The sequence below is a fragment of the Sus scrofa genome, chromosome 9 (assembly GCF_000003025.6).
Source record: "Sus scrofa isolate TJ Tabasco breed Duroc chromosome 9, Sscrofa11.1, whole genome shotgun sequence".
Taxonomy (NCBI): domain Eukaryota; kingdom Metazoa; phylum Chordata; class Mammalia; order Artiodactyla; family Suidae; genus Sus; species Sus scrofa.
In genome coordinates this window covers 37723666-37745683 of record NC_010451.4, presented here as the reverse complement: position 1 = coordinate 37745683, position 22018 = coordinate 37723666, and the positions used below count along the sequence as shown (strand labels likewise).

At 37.6% G+C, this 22018-nt stretch overlaps 1 protein-coding gene across 9 annotated transcripts in view; it reads right to left on the bottom strand.

Annotated features, from left to right (window-relative positions):
- Positions 1-22018, bottom strand: part of C9H11orf87 (chromosome 9 C11orf87 homolog) — a 642485-nt gene that overhangs the window by 194239 nt on the left and 426228 nt on the right. Inside the window, exon 4 of one of the 9 annotated variants that reach the window (XR_002346997.1) lies at positions 4044-6759. The exons of the other annotated variants lie outside the window; for them this stretch is intronic. The gene's annotated coding sequence lies outside the window, so the exon portion shown is untranslated. Of the gene's footprint in view, positions 1-4043; positions 6760-22018 lie in introns of those variants that run through there. 9 annotated transcript variants of the gene reach the window in all.

The window sequence follows — 22018 nt, the reverse complement described above, 5'->3', positions numbered from 1 at the left end:
CAAACAGCTTCAAGGATACTACAAGAGCAGCAAAAGCAGTTGGGATTGCCACATTCTGGGAGTTACTATGGACCACAAGCAGCTGAATTTAGACTATCAAACCAAAAGCCTCCTTACTCTTTGGCCTCACTCCTTTTAGACATCTCAGAATAAGTTATTAGTTAGAGAGATCAAGCCCTCTCTCTGTTTATTTCCTGGGAAACATTTGTCATTTTCTATCCAGTTACATATCACAAATAGAGAATCACTAATTGCAATGGAGATTTGATTCATTTGGAGCCTCAACACTCAAAACTACACTGCAGTTTATTTATCAAAAACTAAGTTAAGTTTTTTAAATTATTAAAAGGGTAAAATAATATAATTGAAGTAAATTTAAAAACTCCAGCTATATTAGATAGCCATACACACACACACACACACACACACACACACGCATAAAACAAGGCCTGGTATCTAGGCTTCATGGCTCGTCCAAAACAGTACTTTTATGATTTTTTTAAACGTAAGCTATATCGTGAAATCATAATATTATTGACTGTAATATTAACTCATAATTAAGTGCATGGAAAAGTGACCCATTTAAAGTGACTAAATGTTGGAATTCCATGGTTACCTAGCAGTTAAGGATTCAGCATTGTCACAGCCATGGCTTGGGAACTTCTACATGCCGCAGCCGTAGCCAGAAAAAAATTAAAGTGACTAAATGTGACTCAGTTCTCGAATTTTCATCAGAAAACAATTCAGGACACTACTGTCACATTCAGGACACTACTGTCACATACAGAGCACTCAATAAGTATTGAATTCATAGTAGTACATTATCATATGTAGCATGAAACAACTTTCTACACAGAACATCATAAGTTAGCATTATAGGCAATAATATTATCATGTCATGGTAGAGCTTATTTAAAAAAAAAAAAAAACCCATGGGAGTATGTTTTTGGATGAAACTGTGAAGTCTAGATATCAAAATGATGTTAGGGTTCTATTTTGTTATCTAATAGAGCTGCGAATCTTGTTCAAATTTGCCTCAAAATTTTATTTGCCCTTTTTATGATTTTATAAATTTAGTCTAGATATGTTAAATTATTTTAGATAATTGTGCTATGAGGTAATACTTAATGTACTGGGATTAGAAACAGAATGTCTGTTTTTTTCCTGAATAGGATGTCTTTCTTCCTATTTGGTTTTGAGGCAGATACTTTTCTGGGGTTCTCTTTCCTCCTTTGAAAAATAATAGTAGTGGGATTCTTGATATCTATGGTTTTTACTTTTTGGCTCAGAAAACTCATTAACTGAAGAGACAAACTTCATTTTATCATATGAATGACTGAGACACAGCAGGAATTTCACAGCCAACTGCAGATCATAAATTCTTTTTTAACTAAGGTGAACTATCAAGATTTTAAACATATAATTTTATGAGTTTTATAAAAAGTATAACTAATGTAATCAACACATCAATACAAAAGATATAGAGTATTCTCATATTTCTCAAAATATTCCCCGTTACTTCCAGTCAACTCCCACAACCCATAGGCAAGTACAGTTCTGATTGCTACTACTATTAATTAGTTTTGCATATATTTGAAATTTATATAAATGGAATCATTAAGAATATAATATTTTGTATCTGAATTCCTTCACATAAAATAATTTCTTTTGTCTTTTTTTTTTTTTAGGGCCACACCCGAGGCATATGAAGGGTCCCAGGCTAGGGGTCGAAATGGAGCTGCAGCCACTGGCCTACACCACAGCCACAGCAACACCAGATCTGAGCCACATTTGCAACATACACTACAGCTCACTGCAATGCCAGATCCTTGGATCCTTAACCCCCTAAGCAAGGCCAGGGATCAAATCTGCGTCCTTGTAGATGCTAGACAGATTTGTTTCCACTTAGCCATGACGGGAACTCCCATAAAATAATTTTTTGAGATTGGCCTATGTTATTGCATGTATCAGCAGTTCATATTTTTATTACTGAGTGCTATTCCATTACATGAGTATAATGAAATCGTTTGCGTGTTATCCTGTGCATGGGCATTAGGTTATTTCCTCTTATAGTCTATTATGAATAAAGCTTCTATAATGTTGCAGGTCATTTTGAGAACATATATTTTCATTTCTCTTAGATAGCTATCTAAGAGTAAAACTGCAAGGGCCAGGAGGAAGAAGAAATTTTAACACTATAAGAAACTTCCAAGAATTTTCCAAAGTAATTTTGATGTTTTACACACCTTTAAATGATATGAGTTCAAATTGATTCAAATACTTGCCAAGATTTTGCTGTTGATTTGATTTTAGCCATTGCATAGTGTGTAGTGATACCTCATTGTGCTCATAATTTCAATTTCCCTGATGCAGTATCGCTTTTCATTGCTTATTTGCCATTGATACATCTTCTTTACTGACCTACCTGCTTCAATCCTTTAGCCCAATTTTATTCAGTTGTTTATCTTTTGCTATTAGAATCTAGAAGTTCTTTATACATTCTGGATAGAAATTCTTGTACATGTATTTTTTTCTTTGACTCTGGTGTTTGTATTTTTGAACTGTGTTCTTTAAGAGCAGAATTCTAAAAATTTAGCATTAAATTTTAAAACTTTTTTCCTATATGTTTATTGTTTTTTCTGTTTTCTCTAAGAAATCTTTGTCCCTAAGCTTTCTTCTAGATGCTGTATAGTTTTGGCTTTTATGTTTAGGTATTAATTTTTGTTTATCATGAGAAATTAATTGAAAATATTTAATTTCCCATTGAGATCTCTTAGTACATTTGCTGAAAATCAATTGACCATATTTTTGTGGATCTCTTTCTGGGATCTCTATTCTGTTCCATTGATCTATTTGTCTAGCCTTATACAAACATAGCATTAGGACATACCAGTATTAATCACAGAAGCTTAATGTTAAATATTAAAAGCAGTTATTATAAATCCTCCTACTCTGTTCCCTTTCAAGATTATTCTGACTATTCTACATCCTTTTTGCCATATCAATTTTAGAATTAGTTTGTAAATTTCTGCAAAAAAAACTTCACCTGGGATTTTATTGTAATTGTATCAAATCTGCAGATTGATAGAAGAATTGACATCATTGACATTATTGTGTTTTCCAGTCAATGAATATGATCTATCTCACAACTTAGAATTTCTTCAAATTTTCTCAGCAATGCTTTATAATTTTCAGTGTAGAGATCTTGCATATCTTCATTAAATTGATTATTAAGTATTTTAAGTTTGGTATTGTGACAAACTATGTTTTTTATTTTTTGTCTTTTTAGGGCCACACCCACAGTATATGGAAGTTCCCAGGCTAGGGGTCAAATCAAAACTGAAGCTGCCAGCCTACACCACAGCCACAGCAAGGCTGGATCCTTAACCCACTGAGCAGGGGCAGGGATCGAACCCACATCCTCATGGATACTAGTCGGATTCATTACCGCTGAGCCACAACAGGAACTCTCACAAACTACTTTTTCCTTAAATTTCATTTTCTAAATGTTGTCTCTATTATAAATACAGTTGATTTTGATATATTTTTATTTTATTTTTTCAGCTCCTTTTAATAGTACACATATTTAACATAGCCAAGTTTGTTCAAATAATATACCACATTCATTATAGTATAAAAGCCTTAAAATAGTTATGCTTCTAATTCCTTCCTTCCAGCCTATGTGCTATTGATGTGACACATTTCATTTTTATGCATATTATAAATCCTATATGATGCTGATTGTTACTTTTATTTAGTCAATTATATTTTAAAGATATATAAACAAACATAATATTGCTTTACATTTATCCTAGTGGTTTTTATTTCTAGTGTTCTTTATTTCTTTATAAAGATTTATAATTCCATTTGGTATAATTTTCCTTCTGTGTGAAGGGCTTCTTTTAACATTACTTGTGGTGTAGTTCTGTCAGTGGTGGATTTTTTTCCTATTTTCTTATGTCTGGAAAAGTCTTTATTTCACTCTCACTTGTGAATGATATTTTTGCTGGTTATAGAATTCTTTTTGTCCTTTAGGTTTTTTGGTTCAGTTTTTTTTTTTTTTTAATTTGGTACTTTATGTTACTCCATTCTTCCTGCTTATATTATTTTCAGTGAAAAATGTGTTGTCATCTTAATTTTAATCGCATGCCTTTTTTCCCTATGGCTGCTTTAAGATTTTTTTCTTTTATCATTACTTTTCAGTAATTTGATTATGATTTGTTTCAGTGTAGGGTTTTTTTCCCCCTGTTCCCTTTTCTTTGAGTTATTAGAATTGTGGATTTATAGTTTTCAACAGATTTGGAAAATTTTAGCTATTCAATATATTTTTTCAGATTTTTTTAAATCCCCTACCTTTCTCCTCTTCTTTGGGATTCCAATCAGGTCAACTGAAGTCATTCTACAGGTCATCAATATACTTTCTGATTAGAAAAAAAAAAGTTTTTCCTATGTTTTATTTTGGATAGTTTCTCTTGGTATGTCTTCAAATTCAGTAATACTCTTTTTCTGTAACATCTAATCTGCATTTTAATCTCCCACAATGTAGTTTTCACCTATAAAAGTTTTATTTAGTCTTTATAATCTTCCTTTTCTTTACATAAATTTTCAAATATATGCAAGAAATTATTCGATAATGTTTTTTTCTGTGAAGTTTAAATTCTATGTCTGTTGGGTCAGCTTCTCTGGACTGATTATTCTCACTGAGAATCTTATTTTCCTACTTGTTTGTGTATCTTAATATTTATTGGAGACCAAACATTGTGGATTTCACCTTGTTATGTCCTGGATATTTTGGTATTTTTATAAATATTCTTGAAATTTGTTATGGAACACAGTCACTTAAAACAATTGATCCTTTCAGGTCTTCTTTTGGAGATTTATTAGGCAGGACCAAAGCATTTCTCAGACTAGGACTAATTGTTTTCCACTCTAGAGGCAGGACCCTTAGTCATAAGGATTTCCAGTCTGGCTGTGGTAATGGGCACTAGTCCTGGCTATACGTGAGCATGGACATAATATTCCTATTCCTTTCAGGTAGTTCTTTCCTTAGTCACAGATTGTTTTTCCCATGTATGTACAAATAAGTACTCTGCTGACTACTTAAAGGGGATCTGTCGATCTCCAGGGTTCTCTGATCCCTGTCACTTACACTGTCCTATGAATTCTAACCACCTTGGCCTTTCAGCTTCATTTTCCCAACCCAGGGAGTTTTCCAGGTTCCTCCTGATTTTTCCCTTTCTGGTACTGCAGCCTAGAAATTCTTTCAAGGCATTAAGATGAGAAAAATTGTAGGACTCACCTAATTTGTTTCCCATCTCACAGGGATCACTGTCCTTCACTACAGGGTGTCCAGTGACTTCAAATCATTGTCTGATTTGTATTGTCTATATTTTTGGTTTATTCTGGAGAATATTTATGTCCCTCTCTCTTGGATATAAATGGAAGTCCTCTCTTCATTAGATTTTCTGTTCTCGCAATGCCTAGGGTGACACTCATTAAATATTCGTTAAATGAAAGAGTTTATGATGAATATATATCTATTTCCAATATCAATAATATGAGCTAGTTCACTAAGAAGGAACTATTGGAACTAAAATTAGTATTCACTTGCAGAATAAGACCTAAAAGCTAAGAAATGGTTATACCAGTCTGTTTAATATTCAGATTTCATTAGGTAGGGAAATTTTATAGAAACTTGAAAAGAATATTTCTGCATGCAAAATGAAGAAAGAGCCTTTTACTCCTCTGAGGAAAATTTTTATGGGAAAATGAGACGCATTAGTCTTTCTTTTCCTCCCTGTTTCACCTTAATAGCAGTTATACATCTTTAACAAAAAGGAAGCAGAGCTGAATGAATTTTCCCAGGATCTAGCACACAAAAAATATAAGAGATAGCAAAATGGGATTAGACTTTATTCAATTTCTGCACTATATTCTTCAGATACATGAAAGTCAGGCTATAACAAGTACAAGTTCTGTTTAATTCTGTCTCTTCTCTCAGCCCTAGCAGCCCTTTCTAATGATATAAGAAGCCACTTCCAAGAGGTTAAAATATAAAAGATATGTGAAATGTTGTGTATTTACATAACCTAAATAAAAATTATGGTCTAATCTTCTAATAAATATTTCTGGCTATAAGGGTCTTAGGTGTATTAATTTTGACTAAACTCAACCTTATACAGTGAAGCTTCAGCAGGCCTGGTTATGAGCTGGGAAGCGAGAACCATGTCCTGCATTTTGGTTTTAATAAGTATAGTGTTTATTTAGTTAGACCCCATGGGATTTTGGCCTCATATTGCTGGAGAAATAATCAATGCTAATATTTGCAAATAGATTCCAAGTTTTATTTTTCTTTGTTACTTTGCTATATCTGGTTTGATACTTTGAGAAAGAGATATTTTATTGCAACTCTTTGGCCTTTAGCAAATAACAGAAAGGGCTGTTTTAGAGTGTGTTGAGAGAAGGCCATTTACATGCTGATGGCAGGGCAAGACAGTTGTTACTTATTTTTTTAAGTTAAAATTCTGTAAGCTTCTTAGCTTCAACAGGTCTTGGGGTTTACATCTCTGGAAGACTTATGGTTCCATAGATGACTGTCTCAGGAATTGGGAGTTAGTTCAGCCATAACTCTCTCAAATTGTCAGTTACCTTTTTGGTTTGCTATTACAGACTCAGTTGGAAGCAGTCTGCTGGTTTGACTAAACCATCAGATTTCAAGATGTTCATTTCTTATACCTTCCATAGGTCATCACAGGAAACCTAGAAGCGTTGTTCAGAGAAAACTAGTTAGCTGGCTAAATAAAATTAATCTTTAATCTTTGGGTCTGTTAAAGGAAGATCTCACCTCTGACCTCAGAATCTTCTGATCATAAAAATGCTCAAGGAGAATGGTCCCTGACAACAGTAATGGGGGGTTATTGAATAAAGAAAAATTATTGACAATTGTTGACCTTACTTCTTTCTTGGGGTTCCAGCTACAAGTACAAAGCTTTTCCCAACTCATTAGTTGTATAAATATTTGTTGAGTACTTTTCATATGGCAAAGACTTGGTGCTGGTGATTATGGCAGCAACACAGACCTGGCTCCAGCCTTCACTGAGCATACACTCTAACAGGAGTGATAGTTTTTAAAAATTAATCAGTTCCAATGGTGACAAGTATTGTGAAGGAGAAGTGTAGGGTGCTGTGCTGTCTAAAAAAGAGGGAACCAATACAGTCTAGTGGGCCTGGAGCGGGTGGTTGTCACAGCGTCCCTGAAGAAGTGCCATTTGGGCTGAATTTTGTATAATAAGTAGGCGTCAGCCATAGGACATAGACCGAGGTCTTCTTTCCTTTCCCTCCTAGTGCCACTAGAAGAAGTTCCTGAAAAAAAACTGAGTGCTGCCCAACTAGAGAAAAAGTTTCCTGTGTAAAAGAAGGATGCGGTCTGAATATCTGATGAGTTAAGTGCAAGCTGAAGGCCATTATTGCAGCTGTGGTTTAGGTCGCAACTGCAGCTCAGCTCTCATCCCTGATTGCTGAACTCCATATGCCACTGGGTAGACAAAAATGGGAAAAAAAAAAAAAAAGGAATAGAGAAAAAAGATGAAAATCTAAGCAGAGTGGCCTTCTGAGTCTGTATCATCCAACCAGACTTTTAAAAAATAACATTTCCTAAATTAAGGCAGATATGAAAATGTCACAGCATACAAGGGTCCCTGATGTACCATGCACTGTTTAATAATTTAATAAGACATGCATCTAACACTAGACTAAGAGACATCAGTAGCACAACCAAGCTCCTGTCAGGCATTTGTAATCAACTACTGCACTGTTTCTAGCCAGACACATTCAGCTGATGAGAATTAACATGTAAAATGAGATCTATTTGTCATCTCTCTTTTCACACAAGCCGTTAGCCTAACCTCATTTAAGGTATAAATTAGTAGGTACTGGGGTTGTAGAGATAAACAGTGATTTCCCTCAGGAGGAAACTAAGGATAAGGGTAAATAGAACACAGTTTGATAAGACTTTAGAGATGGAAATGGGATATTATGGGACCCAGGGAGAGCAGAATGGTAGTGGAGGTGACACAGGGTTTTTCATGGAAGAGGAAGCCATTAAGCTCATGTACTAAGAAGAAACAATTTCTGACACAGAAATACAAGTCATGTGTGTGGCTGTTTTCTCTGACCCCTCTACCCTGAGTGTGCCAGTGAGACTGTGCATTTTTGACAGCTGGACAATTCTCTTAAGCTGTGGATGAATCACTATCCCTTATACAACCTCAGCACTGCTGAGGGCAGAGAATGTCCATGTGAGCACTGGGTGAGGACATCGATTTTGAAACCTCCGCAAAATAATCATACTTTAGAAAAATCTTTCTTCTTACAGAAAGTGAAAACAAAACTTGGCACTTGCAATGTGCAGCACTGGAGACTTTCTGGGTCAAAAAAACCTTACTGTGAGGAGTTTGTCTTGCCCCCACCTCATAAAGTGGCATGTGGCTTGTAGGCTCGTAGATTCAATGATGAATCTCTGTTCTGGCGTCAGAGAGAGAGAAAAGAGTCAGCTACATCTGACTCAATGACCAGAGTGATCAGGAACCCCACTCTGGCCCACAGCTTCTTAGAAAGCTTCTGAAGTCTTTAGGATAGGGGAGGAAGTGGAATGGAGAGGGGACAGAAACCTACAGGATACTTTGTGGCAGTGATGTTTAATATTAAATCCTTAAAATAATTTTAACTGCAATTTCCTAAAGATGCTCAACCAAAAAGCAAAAAAAGAAAAAGAAAAAAAACCTATAAAAATAGTTTATTATACTCATTCTCCCTAAAATCATCACCCTTCCATTCCCATTACAGCCTTAGGGGAAGACATTGTAGTCTGGCTCCTGACCTTGGCCAGGTTGGCCAAACTTACATAAAGGAGCCATTTACTAAAACCAAAGCAATTAAAGTCTGTTAAAAAGCAAACACCCCTGTCCTGGGATCCATCAATTCATTAGGCTCTATAAACACATTAAGAAGAATAAACTTCTTAGATAATTTTCAGGGGAGCAGGGACTAGAAATAAAGAGATAAGGACAGATGAAATAAGATGATGAAGGAGTTCTCATTGTGGCTCAGTGGTAACAAATCCAACTGGTATCCATGAGAATGTGGGTTCCATCCCTGGCCTTGCTCAGTGGGTTAAGGATCCAGCGTTGCTGTGGTTGTGGTGTAGGCCAGCAGTTGCAGCTCCAATTCAATGCCTAGCTTGGGAACTTCCATATGCTACAGGTGCGGCCCTAAAAAAAAAAAAAGAGAGAGAGAAAGAAAGAAAGAAAAAAGAAAAGATGGTGGAAATTTGAGGAAAATAAGGACCCAGAGGAAGGGTCTTTTGGAGGGATGACAGACAGATCATAAAGCGGCAACTGAAATATAGACTTCTTCCTAGAGGGGCATCCGGAGGGCTCCGCTCTCTGAAGTAGAGGAGAGCTTGCTAATCAGAGAGGTTGACCAAGGCAAAGCAGAAAGTTTACCAAACACAGACTTAACCAGATACACCTGACCTTGGCCACTTGCATTAGGTACCCCAAACACAAGGACACAGGACAGGGAATGCAAAAGAACAACGAGTCAGAGGTGAGAAAATTTTCATCCTCTCTCTCCCATTTACTAGCCAAGCAGGCAAGAATGCCTGAGCCTGTTTCCTTATCTGATCAAGAATTTCTTCATCATGTTCACTCTACCATCTGGACTTAGCATAAGACTTGAGTGGCAAAGCCCTTGAAAGCTTTTTTATAAACTATAAAATGATGTATGGAAGAAGACATTGGCACTAATATCATCACCCACTATTTCTACTGAAAAAAAACACCTCAAATGTAGACTGGTGGGTCAACAGATGAATCTTTCCATACTCTATTCAAAGCAAAACCTGACACTTAATCTGAGATACCTTTTTTCTTCCCTTGATGGAAAGTCAGAGGGGGAGGGGGAATGAAGAAGATGGTTCTTTTGAAAGATTTGCCTGTACTCTTAACTAATTTCAAACCCCAGCTTCAAATGTGGTGAGTTGTTTCATTTAATCAGCAAGAAAGCATATCCTGCAAAAGGCAGCTCCCTGAAGGGGAAGCTGCTCAAACACTGTTTCCATGGCTGCCGCTATAACGATATTTTTACTAAACTAAGCATTGCTAATTTTAGCCACGGATTATCTGCAAAGCAAGGAAGAAATAGATGAAAGGCAATTTTTACCTGAGCCACACTGAGCCTCTGAGAACCTTTACTGGGAAAGAGATGCTGCTAGAAAAAGCAACTACGGAACTCCGATGCCTTGGGGACACTTGTCAACTGCTCTCCATCAGCCTCTGGAAGAAGGAGAGGGGTACTATTTTCCTAATTTAGGAAGAAATTGAAACTCAGTGGTGAAATGGTTTGATTCAGATCATTACAGCCTGTGTAAGAAAGCCGAGTAGCATCCCAGCAACCTTAATTCTCAGCCTGGCCTCTGGTCCCAAGCATTAATGGAATGATATTTGTTTTGAGGGCTAAGCTATTTTGGATGCTGGTTTCAGTAAGCTGCCCTATGAAGGGACTTGAAAACAAGATCTGAATTAAATGGACTGGATGTGATATTTGCAACAGGTTATTTTTATTTTGAACAAGATATTAAGGTAAAAAAATAGCAATACATAGACTCTGTCCCATTCATAAAGAGATAGATATTGTTTAAACAAGTGACCTTAAATTACCTACAAACGAGTCACAGAGAGGTAGATACATTCCTTACGTATTAGCTGCTGTCTCTTCCACAGCAGCAAATCCTCCAGGCAACAAGGGATAGTTCAAACTGCATTTGTAAGCATGCAGATCCTGGTTTGGGGTGCAGAGGTCAGAGGAGAATGGTGCCTAGTGAAGAGGTGCTAGACAGCCAAGTCAGGCCCTGGTGGGTGGGTGTTGACCAGATGCTTTGGCAGAAAGTGAAGTTAATAGTGAAGAGACTGACCTTGTGGTTTAGAAGAAATCCTAGTGGGTTTCCAGGGCCCAGGTCACCCCAGGCTCATTCTCCTAGAGGGGGTGCTTGCAACTCTGAGAGTGCGTTGTAGTCAGGGAAGGCCTTTGGCAAATTTAAGGATGCTCCGTTGTTTTCCCTTCCTTTTCTGAATCTTTCTTTCAGACCCTTGTTCATATCAAGGTATAGAGAACTAATATAAGCAGCATTAGTCTCCAGGGAATTTTTCTTTATTTTTCTTTCATTTATTTTTATTTTTTCATAATCTAAACCAGAAGATAAAGAGATTCTTGGCGCTCACAGCAGCATGGGAAGAAAACCTTTTTGTAAAGTCTTCTAAGAAATAGGATGAATTCTCTACCAGGAAACCTGGCGGACTATTCGGAGAGAGGGGCCAAGAGAGATAGTCACAAGCTGCCTCCCCCGGAGCCCCCCTCGGGATCTCTCATCTTATGATCCAGGGAAATTCTGATCCAAGACTCCTATGGGATTCCACAAGATCACTCAAGAGTAGCGTTAGACTACATAAAGAAGACGGGATTTCCTGGCCTTGTCCCTGGATAGATGTATTCCCAACATGGGAGGTATTTGCAAGCTTTTTTTTCGGGCCCCAGGGTGTCATGTGGTGATACAGATGGGGCTCGCATACCCAGCTCAGAGTGTGGTGGAGTCCAAGAAAAAAATTCTTCCTGGAGGAAATAATTTCTGAGTAAGATTTTAAAGAATTAACAGACTATTCTGGGGAAAAGGAAAGAGAAACATTCCAGGAAAGAAGACCATCAAAAACAAGGATAAAGGAGAATATTATTCAGCCATTAAAAATAAATAAATAAAAAAGAAACCTGGCTATTTGCAAGGAGGAACACTGAGGGAATTATGCTAAGTGAAGTAAAGAGAAAGATAAATACCATAAGATCTCACTTATATGTGGAATTAAAAAAAAGAAAAAAAGAAAAGAAAAAAAGCTCATAAGTACAGAGAAGGGTGGGGGAGTCATGGGAGTGTAATTACAGCATGGTAACTACAGTTATCAATACCATGCAGCATATTTGAAAGTTACTAAAAGAACAAATCTTAAAATTCTTCATATCACTCACACAGATTAAACTATATATGGTGATAGATGTTAGTTCAACTTATTGTGGTGATCATTTTGCAATATATATATAAATACCAAATCAGCATGTTGTACTCCCGTGTAAACTGGAGTTTGGCACCAGCCACTACTTGCCATCATCAGCCTCTACATGGATTAAATCATGAGCCACTACAGCTGCCAACCTGCAGCAGCCCCTGAGCAGAGCTCAGGGTGGAGACCTGGAGTGAAGCATTCTGTGCTCTGGGAAAACTAGAGGAACAGATCTTCAGATAACCAGATATTTTTAGGAGAAGATTTTATATGCCCAATTCTTATATCTCCTCATATCTAGAAAAACACTAAAATCCTTCATGGTGATTGATGTCTACTCCTCGTGACTAGTAGTAACCTTCACAAGACCAGTAACAAACTTTTGTAAAATGTGTGCATGGCTGCATGCACCTCCCACTTCACCTTTATCACATATGTTCTGATATTTCCCCTTTCCTCTTTGGGGTGGTATTTCATCATCTGCAAATGCAGCCACCTCCAAGGGTGAGCAGGTGAGCCCTGAGGCCACTCCGAAGGAAACACAGGATCCTGCAACCCCCCTCGGCCCCCAGAGTTGAAGTGCCTATCAAAGGAATGACTTCAGAGAGCCCACACCTCTTTTGTTCCTACCACCTGCCCTTTGTTCCAAAAAAATGCCTATATATCCTAGCTCCCCCCTCACCTCCTCGGAGCAGTTTTCTCAGGGCTACCTGAGATGCTGTCTCCTGGGATTAGGTCCTAATTTTGACCCCAATAAAATTTAACTCTCAACTTTTAGGTTGTGCATTTTTTTTGGAGACACCTGAAAGTGATATAATGTTATACATCAATTAAACCTCAATTAAGAAAAAAAAAACCTAAGGTATGGGAAATATCTGGGTCATACAGCACGTGGTGCGCCCCACAGTGGAGCTTGGATAATAACCTATACGAAATAGGAGCCACTGGGAGCTGTAGGCAAAAGCGTAGCATGGTTGCTTTTCTATTAGAGAATTCTAGTGGGTGTGGAGGACAGATGTGAATGAGTGAAACTGGGAGCAATTCACCGCCGCAGACATCTTCTTTTCAGGTCTCATTGCCTCCCTTTACTGCCTTTTTATTGATCTAGGTTTTGCTGTATTAACACTTACATAGAATTTTTAAATGAAATGGGAAAAGTGATTATTACAATATGCTGGTAAGATAAAAAACAGGATAAAAAAAATTGCAGGTACAGTTGGATCTCCACAATGTACATATGCAAAGAAATGCTACTGGGACAAAATGTATCAAAGTTAAATCAGGGCCTAAGAATTTACCTTAGGAAAAATAATCAGCTGGATAAATGGCCCATGTTTAAGAATGATCGTTTTTATTTAGAAATGAAAAAAAATAGGAGCAAATTGAATATTTAGTAACAAGAGATGGTTAAGAAAACAAGAGTAAATCTAAAATACATATATACTATCTTAATGTATATTAATGTGAAAATATGCAAAAATATAGATAAATGCAAAAAGAAGCTTCCAAAGAATTGTAGATCAAGTTCTCAAATTTGTATATTTATATACATGTATGTGTGAGTGTGTACATGTGTGTTATAGTGGGAAGTATTTATATATTACTATAATTAAGAGTATAAGCTCAAGAGTCACATACAACAGCTATGTGCAACTGAAGAATTTTTTTTTATGCCTTCTATGCCTCAGTTTCTTCATTCAAAAATTAGGACAGTATAGAGTCCCCTGATGGTGTAGTGGGTTAAGGATCCAGTGTTGTCATTTCCATGGCTCAGGTCACTGCTATGGCTCGGATTCCATCCCTAGCCTGGAAACTTCTGCATGCAGTGGGCATGGCCAAAAAGAAAAAAAACAAAAAAAACAGAAAAAAAATGAGGACAATAACAGTGCCTTCTTCAAAGGATTATTATGAAGAATAAATAAATTTATATAAAGTACATAAGCAGTGCCTAGCATATTTATTATGTTAACATTTAATGTTATTAGTTATGCAATAAAAATGTTAGAAAAACATGCATGCTAAAATATTTTCGACATTCAATCTCCAGGCTGTTTTGAGTGATTTGTATTTTATTTTGTGTTACAAAGGTTAACTGAAAAAAATGCACAACCTAAAGTTAAGAGTTATGTTTTATTTAGTGGACAAAACTGAGGACTTAAGCCCAGGAAACAGCATGTCCCAATAACTGAAAAATTGCTCCAAAGAGGTAAGAAGTGAGCCAGGATATATATAGAAGTTTTTGCAACAAAGACCTGGTAGATGGAAACATCAAAAGATTACTGTTAATTAAAGAAAACCAGTTATCTCAAGTTAAGGAACTTAGTGCTTTTCTATGTATGGGAAGATGCAAAGTCTGGGCTTATTGAAATTATTCCTTTGATATGCACTTCAGCTATCTGGGTGCAGCAACCTGTGTTTTCTCACCCTCAGCCTCCTCAGGGTGCATTGTCAGAGGTTGGGGGAGGTAGACGCTGCAGGGGAGGGCATTCTGTTTCCATCCTGAGTTCCCTCAGGAATTACCATTGGGTCACTGCTATGTAATGATGGACCAATGGCTGCAACATTCTTTGTTTTGCAGGTAATATTGTTTATTCATACAAATATTCCATAAAAGCCACGTGTTAGTTAATATTCAGGGGGAAAAAAACATACTCAAAAATTGGGGTGGTCTAAAGAGCCAATGCTTCTAATCCTGAGCCCAGATCATTTAATGAAAATGAATTCTAAAGTAGGAACACTGGTGCTGGTTTGTGAAGTCCCACCTCTAAGACATTCCATGAGTATAAACTTGCACTAACCTTAGATTCGCTCTGAATCTGAGCTTTTCTAACTCACTGGATGTGAATACATATATCTCTTCTAACTCTCTTACAATATTCCTGGCAGATACAAGATAATGAATGTGAAAGTTCACTGTGAGCTATAAAACCCAGTACACACACAAGGATTTCTTAATAAAGCAATTCCCTCACTGACTCTATTTCTCATTTCTCCACCTGCAAATTGCACATCTCCTCAATGCAGGGAATTGTGCTTACTGATTAGGTAATTACTGCAGAGTTTGCAGCCTTTGAAAAAGCAAGGGACTGTTTAGGATGCATGATAATTTTGCAAATCAGCAGCTCTTGATTACTCAGGAAAAGTCCGTATTGTTTAGGGTTATCCATGCCATGCCAGTTACTTCTCTGTTTCTCTTTCCTGTTGTCTGCCCTTGCTCATTTTACTATTTATTAGTAGCTGGCTGTGAGGTAAGGAGGAAACTATAAAGAAGAATGAAACACAAGCCATAAAATAATATAACTTTTTGATGAAAATAGCATCAGTAAAGGAAGATGCTGGAACTTGCTGTGTTTTTATGAAGGAGTCCAGTTAATCTGTGACTTTTATTACTCACTGATAAAATGCATGGGCAAAGTGGATGTGTGTACCCTTCCCACCCACGCAGAGATGTGGTGTTGCTGCTTAAGCCTTCAAGAAACTCATTAGCGTTAAGGAAGGGACCCACATTCTCAAATTTGGTTATACTCCTCATTGCTATGTTTTGGGTTGAAAAAGTCTTCTCCCAGAAGAGTGAAAATACCTTCAATGTATGCCAACGCTCCTTTTCATATCACACCTGTGATTTTGTAAGCCTCGTCTCAGTCACAGGACCACCTTTCCATGACAGAAGGCTTCTACCATATCTGACTCTGGTCTTGTATGTCCAAAGGTAGATTAACGTTTTTCGCTTCAAGCTGAAGAAAAAAAGGCCTTTTGTCCATGGTTATTCCTCCTGGGGATCATGAAGCACGAGGACTTCTCAAGGTCATCTCATCCACACAGAAAAATCAAATCCAGTTAATGACTTTCCAAGAGAAGAAGAGAGCTTCGTATCCAGAAATATAAGAATGTGGTGTCATGGTATCACAACACGATAATAGTCCAGGCTACATTAGTCGGGTCTTTAGCTCTAAGTAAGAAAAAGCCAACTCATATTAGCTTAAGGAAAAGATGGGATCATTGAAGGACTATCAGAGTATAATAGGAACTGCAGGGACTTGTACCCCTTAAAGACAGTCTTTCTCTTCCACATCTCCTTCAACTCCATGCTCTTTGGTTGGCTGTCCTTACACTCCATGGCAACAAACATCACCAGGTTTTTATCTTTCAAGCCTCATAACCAGAAAAGAGGGTTCTTGCCTCTCTAAAGGGATAATTCTTTTTTGGAGGAGCATTTGTGGTTCAGTATGGCTGTTGGCCTTCAAAGAAGGATGACTTTAAGGTATGCCCTACTTCCCCCATGAATTTCCTAATGCATATGTAACACAGGTGTGTGATACATAAGCAAATAGATACATATAACTGATTAAAGAACAGAAATTTAGCAAGACGGCAGGAGGAGAGACTTCAGCCTCATAGGGGCTGGGAAAAATTTTGATAGTGAGACTCAGAAATCTGTTTTTCCAATTTTCTTGAGAAATGGTGAGTAGTTACAAAAACATACTGAAGTCCTATCTGATGATTATTTATACTTATTTCATGTATGCATTTAAAAATTTAGATTAACCATTTTAGAAAAATTCTTCCAAAGCCCAAGATCAATAATGCTTAACTAATTTCTGATGTTGAATGTATAAAAGTGTAATTTAAATAAACACATTCAGGAAGCTACCTGAGCAAGATGAGTAAAACTGATATTTAAATTTCTGGGCTTATAGAATATAATGTGAATTACACCTGGAGTTGTACAACATTGCAGCCTTGTGTGTTTGTTGGGGAGTGTATGTGTGCAGATCCAATATCCATTCTATCCTTCTTGCCCACTAAGAGAATGCTGGTTTTCATTCTGGGTTATAGGATGCCCAGCTAAAAAGGTCCATTTTCCTGGTAGCCTGATGTCAGTGGGATATAAGCTGAAGTTGTTGGTGGAATATTTAGGAAAACTCCTTTGCCCTCCCTCCCTTCTTCTTTCCTATATGTGACCATGATAGCTGGATCTCCAGCAGCCAATCTGAATGACTAAGGGCCATGGGAAGGATGGGAGAGAAGAAAGATAGAAAGTACTTGCGTCCTGAAGATCACAGAATGGAATGACTATGCCTGCCTTTAAAGTGATGTCTGCTTTTTTTGTGTAAAGCCATTGATGGTCTGGATTTTCTAATTTATGTAGCTAGCTAAAGAGTGTGCTTTATGGAACAAGTGACGGGCTGGACCTATTATATTTAGATGGATAATCAGGGCAGATCAGGAAAGTCCTCATGATGCTAAATTCTTTGAGATTTCTGGAATGTTTATGTGACAAGCCTTCCAGTCATGAATGATATCCTGGATTTCTCCAGAGTGAGGAATAGAGGGAAGGCAGAGAGAGAACTCTGGTATCCTGGCCACTGCTCTCTCTCCAATCTCCACACCCAGGTATAAAAACAAGTTGACCCGTGAAATCAGAAAAGTACATTCTGGTGATTTCCAGTCATGGTATTGGCCCAGGAACTGCAGGGCATGTGCGATGGGGACAGTATGGATAAACAAGTGTGTGCACAGAGACAGGTACATCCAGGTTCGAACTTGCATTCTTCCTTTCACCAACGATACGGCTTTGGACAAGTTATTAACTTCCCTGAGATAGTTTCCACCTCAGAACATGGAGGTAATAAAAGCTTTTCTTGGGGTTTCAAGTGACTAAAAATCCTGGATTTTATGAACATCTGAGGTGAGACTTTGGACTGCTATGCAGACACTAAGTGAGCCAGTAGCCCGGGGAACCATTACTGTCTCTCCGTTACTGAGCACGCAGAGTCCAAAGATCAAGTCAGAGACAAGCTAAAAGCCCAGGGTTCTGAGGCCACTTTTGTGCAAAGCTGTAAACACATAGCTCAATACAATGGAAAAACCCAGGCCATCAGATGCCAGGCTCTAGTCATATCTACAAATCAGTCAGAGCACTCTTCTCCCATGGAAAGAAATCAGTGAGAGAGAGAGGGGGAAAAAAAACAAAAAAACAAAAAAACTTTTTTTCCCACCCTTCTGAGAATTCCGAGAGGTCAAAAATTCTTATTTTATGAGCTGAGACAGAAAAGCAAGAAAAACTGTATTGCTGTTTGCCCTACATCTGGCTTTCAGGATTGGAATGAGGATTAGATTATATAATCAGGTATATTTTCTAAAAATCCATGCATTCTTATAACACAGAAATCCTGAAAAGCAATTTAACTGTAGCAAAAATAGAAGGCTGCATCATTGTCTGCTGGGCTGTGCTGTCACGTGTCTTCCCTTCATCCAGGAACAATCCACCCCCCCCTTCTCATAGCCTCCTTTCACCCTGAAAGTTGAACAGGGGTAATGGAAATATAGAGAAAAGCAAAGGAGGTGAGAAGAGTGGAAAGACTGCAGGCTGGCTTCTTCTAGTTCATTTCTTAATCTCCTGTGTGGATGCTCAAGGTTGGGAATTAAAAAAAAAACAACAAAATAAAAACCAGTGAAGGCCACTGCTTCACCTCAGTCTTAAATCTTATATGAGAAAAGCTTTCAGAGGGGAAAAAAGAAAGACTTATATAAAATCCCTTGCCAAAAAGAGTTGCACTGAAGCTTGAAAATGGAATTGATGGCGAGTAATATGTTTGGGGTTATAGCCAGAGTTCTGAGATACGAAAGTGTTCATTTTCTCTTCCAGTGTCTCACATTCATGTAAATGCCTCAGGCTGCATATTTGCAAACTCTTATGGAAAAAAGTCATATTCTAAAGTACACCCAGATTAGGGTTATGAAACTAATTTTTTTAAGGGGGGATGAGCAAGCATTCCAGTTTTAAAGTGAAAATGAGATCAAAATATTTGAAGAACAAAGTGCAATTGGATTCCTGAATAATCAAATTAGGTCTTTAAAAACATTTGAGGCTTAAAAACCCTAAGTCCAGGCCGATCTCAAAAACGAATCAATATAAGATGATACAGAGAGCTTCTGCTGAAAACATCAAAAACAGAATTTGAAACATAGACACCAGGGAATGTTGCATCCTACTTGGTTTGTTTGTTTGCTTTTAATAGGGACGAAAAGTACAGTCTTTGTTTTTAATAGTCCTAAAATATTTGTTTGGTCCCTGCCATGGGCCAGGTGCTATGCTGAGTACTGAAGACACCATGACACCATATCCCTTTATATTCATCTGCAGCTAGAGAAGGGATAGCAATGTGTGGGATGCTGAAGAGACACAAGCATAAAGAGGCCAGATTATCCATATAGGTCTTATGCACTGCCCGAGAAAGAGTGCAACTCCTAGAAAATGTAGGCAGTGGCTGTCGGAACAACAACAAAGGCGACAGCAACCACCAATGGTGGAGGGGAAATATTGTGCATCTAGGAGCCCTAGACAACAGGTCTGGGGCACCTATAGCTTCTAGAGTTGCTCTCAGCTTCAACTGAATTTTATATCTCATGCAGAACAAGTACATATTTGTACAAATACAATTTAAACAAGGACGAACAAGTACAAGCTTGAAAGAAGAAGTGACTATTTTTGATGTGGTGTGTACATACAATAGAATACTATTCAGGCTTAAAGAAGAAGGAAATTCTGTCATTTGCAACGAATGGATGAACTTAGAGAACATTTTGCCAGGGGAAATAAGCTAATCACAGAAATACAGATGCTACAAAATTCCACTTATAAAGGTTATTTAAAATAATCAAACTCACAAAGAATAGAATGATAATTTCCAGGGACCATGGTGGGGGGCAGGAATGTGGAATTGTTCAATGAGTATTAAAGATACAATTATGCAAGATGAATCAGTTCTGGAGAACTTTTATACAACATAATATCTATTGTTAACAATATGGTATTGTGTGCCTTAAAATATATTAAGAGGACAGATTACATGTTAAGTGTTCTTAAGACACACACAAGAAATTTTTACAGGTGATGGATATGTTTAGTAACTTAGTGGCAGGGATATGGGTGTATGCAGCTGTCCAAAAACATCAAGATGTGTGTATGTGTGTGTGTGTGTGTGTGCGCGCACACAAACGAATAAACTACTTTTGTCCTTGGGGAAAAAGAAATTCCGATTGGTGGAGAGTTTGTGGGAGAACTGAAGAATAACTACAAAAAGTGATTACCTGCTCTAATGAAAGATACTAAGCTAAGGAAGAAATCCAGTTCTTAAACAACCTACTGTCAAACATTACACTAAAGGAGAGAAGCCAGACAGAAGAGACTACATATTGCATAATTCCATTTTTTTTATATTCAAAAAAAGGCAAATCTATAGAAACAAAAGTAGATTAGTGCTTGCCCAGGGCAGGGAATGTGGGATAGAGATGGAGAGTAGAAGTAAATAGACATGAGATATATTATCAGGGTGATGGAAATATTCTAAAACTGATATATGGTGATGGTTGCACAACACAGTAAATTTAACTTAAAAATCACGGGATTGTATACTTTGTGTTTTTTGTTTGTTTTTGTTTTTGTTTTTTGTCTTTTTTTGCCATTTCTAGGACCACTCCTGTGGCATATGGAGGTTCCCAGGCTAGGGGTCTAATTGGAGCTGTAGCCACTAGCCGACACCAGAGCCACAGCAACTCGGGATCTGAGCCGCATCTGCAACCCACACCACAGCCCACGGCAACACCAGATCCTTAACCCGCTGAGCAAGGCCAGGGATCGAACCCACAACCTCATGGTTCCTAGTTGGATTTGTTAACCACTGAGCCATGACAGGAACTCCAGGATTGTACACTTTGAATAAGTGAATTATGTGATGTTACATTGAAAAAAAAAGTTACATTGAAAAAAAAAATTGAGAACACATCTATTAAGCCAGAATGGGGCTAAAGCAAGACCCAGATACAGAACCTAGGAATCCTTGTACTTCCTAAAATTCAAGAAAATAATTGCTTATAAAGCCTGGAGAAAAGCTAGGCCTCCAGATGGAAGCTAAAGTATATGGTAATCTGAGGGATTTGAGAACAAGGACCAAGGAATTCTTACACCTGTCAGGCAATTCAATCATCAGGAAAACCAAACTGACTTGATGCCGGCTGCTTCTAGTGGTTACTTTGCATAGACTATCCATTGGGCAACCCACTTCGAAGCTTGCAATGAAAGCAAGGCAATTACAGATTCCCAAGTCTGCAGTGTGCGTTATACTTATTGTTCGCTCTGAGGACTGTCTACTTACTCTAGGACAAAATTATTTGTAGAGAACTTTTGTCCTCAGCCCCATGTGTTGGCACTTTTACCAAATAATGTTTTTAAAAGTGCATTGCATGTCTGATTTGGTCTAAATCATCACATCTTTAGAGGAATTACTCCATGGTCAACGCAATTCCAGAGTAGAATGTGTTCACTGCATTTCACTAGATTTTGTTCTGGTGTCTACCATTTTTTGTAAAGCCTCCAGCACAAAGCTCTGTGGGTAAGCCAGAAAGGAATCTTTTTAACGCAGACCAACTAGAAAAAAATCTTAGCTTTAATACAAAATAAGGCCAAGCAACCAAAAATATTGTCAAACATATGATAGAATTAGGGAATTCATCATGATCACCTTACAGAGAGTTTGGCCCAGAAATCAATACTTTCAAACATAGGATTTAAGTCCTGAAATTGATTCTAACTCAAACTTCACAAATTTCTCCTTAATGTTGACATATTTTCCTTTCAACATATAAATAAAGGAAGGGGACTCAACAATAGAGAATGCCAGTGCATTCCGAGACACTGAGACAGTCAAAGAGTTACTTGATTGAAGGATTCTAAAAGGATTTTCTGCTAGATGTTCAACAATTTGAATGTAAGCCACAGTTTTCATATGTTGAATGCTAATATTCTGTCTCTTTACCAGCAGCTGCGAGAAGAGGAAGACTTTTTTTTGTAAGGAAGCAGGAAATGTCTATATAGAGAAAGGGGTCAGTGATTTTTGTTTCCTTGTTCT